Source organism: Artemia sp. Qi Xiang Cuo, chromosome 14 (assembly GCF_049724085.1).
Source record: "Artemia sp. Qi Xiang Cuo chromosome 14, ASM4972408v1, whole genome shotgun sequence".
NCBI lineage: Eukaryota > Metazoa > Arthropoda > Branchiopoda > Anostraca > Artemiidae > Artemia > Artemia sp. Qi Xiang Cuo.
Genome location: NC_142807.1, coordinates 12171689 through 12175424, shown reverse-complemented (window position 1 = coordinate 12175424; position 3736 = coordinate 12171689). Strand labels below are relative to the sequence as shown.

General features: G+C 44.4%; 1 protein-coding gene and 1 pseudogene across 1 annotated transcript in view; both read left to right on the top strand.

Annotated features, from left to right (window-relative positions):
* LOC148944136 (serine/threonine-protein kinase mos-like) overlaps window positions 1-3736 on the top strand; it is a 246452-nt gene that overhangs the window by 62479 nt on the left and 180237 nt on the right. The gene's annotated exons all lie outside the window — the stretch shown is intronic.
* LOC148944141 (large subunit ribosomal RNA) overlaps window positions 2358-3736 on the top strand; it is a 3523-nt pseudogene continuing 2144 nt past the window's right edge.

The window sequence follows — 3736 nt, the reverse complement described above, 5'->3', positions numbered from 1 at the left end:
AAAACGAGGTCGAGGCCCAAGGCCTCGACCGAGTCCATTGATTTTGAATTGAATTTATCAAGTATTTTGGGCAATAGGTTGCATCAAGACTGGGCTAAGTAATTATAGATAGATAAAAGTAAAGACAGTTAGTCCAAGTAATTTAAAGGCAAATGTTTAAATGGCAAGAGTACGGGCAAATGGCAGGAGTACGAATGACTCTTTTATTGGATACATACTTGTCAGGCTAGTCTTTGGAAAGGCATGACTCCTTAGAACCTTAGGTATGCTGATCAAGAATTTAAAAAAGAGGCAAACAAAGCACACCCGCCTATGGTCTTAAGAAGGTTGACCAAGAATTTAAATTGACATATGACCATAAATTTGCTTGAAAAAACAGTCAAAACATTTGTTTAAATCCATTTTATCTTTCAAATACTACCTATTCGTTGCCTAAGCTTAGCCAAACATTCTGAAAAAAATTAGGATTTTTCACACATTTTTTAAATTTTTGGGTCACTTGCCCGAGACTCTGGGCGGGTGGGTGCCCCCGAATATTGTCCCAAATTCCTCTCTTAATTTAGCACTTGTTCACGGATGCCCAACGTCTCCAGTCACTTTCCCAATAGTATCTATTCATTGTCTCAGCTCAGTTTAGAAAATCTGAGCCAATTTCCACTTTTTCAAATTTAGGGTCACTTACCTGAGACTCTGGGCGAGTGAGGTGGGCACCTTCAAAAATTTGACCCAACTTCCACTCTCGCCTTAGAACTTATTCACGGATACCTAAAACCGTCAACGTCTAGACTGTTGCCCTAGCGGTAACCAAGCCATGCTGTACACACATACCAACAATATCTACACAATAAAAAAATGCTAATTTTTTTTTCTCGCCTTGTGCTTCTGGAATATAGTAGATACCAATGTAGGGAATCATCCGAAGGAGTTATAGAATTTTAGAAAATACAATATATTTTCAATATATTTTTATTGAATATATTTTTATTTTTGTTTTCCATTTTCACATGGGGTCCCAATCTAGCTCAGGTCCATCGCTTAGCATTCAGGCCTTGACAAATAAAGCCCAAATAGTCGGTTGACTGACTGCCAGTCGAGATAGGCTGGTCGACGAATACCCCAATTCTGAACCAGGTGATTTCTACCATTCAGGCTGGAGGACTATGAACCCACCTCTGAGCTTGTGGATTTCAACCATTCTGGCTGGTGGACTGAGACCCCAATACCAGGTTATACCTTGTTCGGCACGGGAATATCTTCTGACATGTCCAAAAATTTCCGACATGTCAGAAACACTTTCTGACATTTAGTTTTTGGAAAGGCATGCCTGCCTAGAGAGTCTTAGGCATGCTGATCAAGAATTTAAAAAAGAGGCAAACAAGGCACACCCGCCTCTGGCCTTAAGAAAATTGACCAAGAATTTAAAATTGACATAGGACCATAAATTTGATTGAAATAAGAGGCAAAACAATTGTTTAAAGCTATTTTTATCTTTCAAATAGGACCTTTTTTTTGACTAAGCTTAGCACCCAATTTGTAAAAAAATTGAATTGTTCATACATTTTTTAAATTTTTGGGTCACTTGCCCCGGATTCTGGGTGGGTGGGCACCCCAAAATATTGTCCCAAATGCAAATGCCACACGCCCCTGACGGTTATTGCTTGACGACCAGTAAAGCGGCCTTACTCAGACTATTAAATTGTAGTTTTCTTATGACACTTGAACTACTTTAACTCTTATAACGGGTAGTTAACGACTGTTGACATAATACGCTATAACACAGGAAAAACTCGCTTCGCGACAAGTATACGAGGTGAAACAGCGCTTAGTGGTAGCGGTGTCTCGGTCGGGTGGTGACGCCTCACGGTGGTCACTGCCTCGATCGGGCAATTCATTGGATCGTTCGGGGTGCCCGAACGATCCAATGAATTGTCACCCAACTGGGTAATGGTAACTGAGCTCCTTTTTGGTGGAACGAGAGGAGTGTTATCATTATGGGCTGTGCACAGTAGAAGCCCCACTATGGGGATGAATCCAAATTCTATTTAACTAAAACACTTTGACTGACAGCCTTCGTCACAGGAATAGACTACTATGACTTTGGTAGTGGAAAATTGGTTTATTTGATATTGAACTGTTGACTCCAAGGGGCTTGCTGGCACTACAGGGTTAGTGGTGACCAGGTGACTTTGGATGATTGCCCAGCACTAAGGGTCAATTGATTCCTTCGGGAGGCAATTTCGACCGATGCAGTGTTTGGGAGCCTCGTAAGACCGTTTCTTGTACAGTATACAGTACACAATACTGGTGCCCGCGATCCCCTAGATGGTGTCATGCACGTATGAATAATTAACTATAGTCAGTCCAAGTTCTTTCGCTATTAGTTGTTGGTTATAAATACGAGTTCAAAAGGCGTGAAAAAAAAAATAATTCTAAAAAAGACAGTTATCACCCAATAATAACAGTAACCCCGGGTCCATGTTAAAATAAATATTAATATATAGTTAAAAAATTCGTGAAATCCTCCAGGGGTTTAAAGCGGAAAGACGTTCGAAGTTCGAGCCATTTTTGGGATCATTGTCGTGGGTAGCGAGTGCTGATGTGATCGCTGAGGGCAGCATTGGTTGTTTTCTCGTCAGGTTGGTCATCTACGATGCTCAAGGCGTCTATTCGTGGGTGAACTTGTAAACTGCATGCGGCTGGAACGGTGTCAAATGACCCAGTGCTCTTGTTGCTTCGGCTTCAAGATGCTGGATTCCCGGCAACGATTCGTCCTTGCTTCTGTTGCTGGGAGCCTCTTTGTAGGTCTCCTGGGTGAGCGGAGAGTAGGCGAGTTCCTTCCGACCCGTCTTGAAACACGGACCAAGGAGTCTAACTTGTGTGCGAGTCATAGGTCGATGAGAAGACCGATGGTGGAATGAAAGTTAAGGCATCGCTTGCGATGCTGAAGGGAGATCCGTCTCCTCGGGAGAGGGCGCAGACCTGGTGTGTCGGTAGTCCTGGATGGATGCGCATCACAGATAGAAAAACGTAGTGTACACGAAATTGGTTTTCAGCGGCCGTGCAATGGAGAAGTCAGGTGGCAACAGTTGATGAAAAATACTTGCGAAGTAAGTAATCCGTTCGCGTCGTATAGGTGTAGCTTGGCGAACTACTCCTATAACCATAGCTACTATGTTTCCTCCCGACGTTTCCCTCAGGATAGCTGGCGCTCAAGCAAAGGAGACGAGAGTCTCATCCGGTAAAGCGAATGATTAGAGGCTTTGGGGCCGTAACGGCCTCAACCTATTCTCAATCTTTCAATGGTTGAGATGCCTTGCTGACCGTGGTGTTGTTGGCGGGAAGAATGTCGGATCCGAGCGCCCAGTGGGCCACTTTTGGTAAGCAGAACTGGCGCTGTTGGATGAACCAAATATCCGTTTAATGCGCTCAAACCAATGCATATTCCCGACCCCACGGAAAGGAGTTGGTTGCTCCAGACATCAGGACGGTGGCCATGGAGGTCGGAAACCGCTTAGGAGTGTTTAACGACTCACCTGCCGAAGCAACTAGCCCTTAAAATGGGAGGCGCTTTATCATTGTGCTGATACCAGACCGCCGGTCGCAGAGCTCGTCGATCGTTGGTGATCGTCGCTGACGCGCCGGTGAGTAGGGAGGTCGCACTGGTTGCGTTGAAGGGTTTGGGCGTGAGCCTGCCTGGAGCGGCCAGTGGCACAGATCTTGGGGTTAGTAGCATACA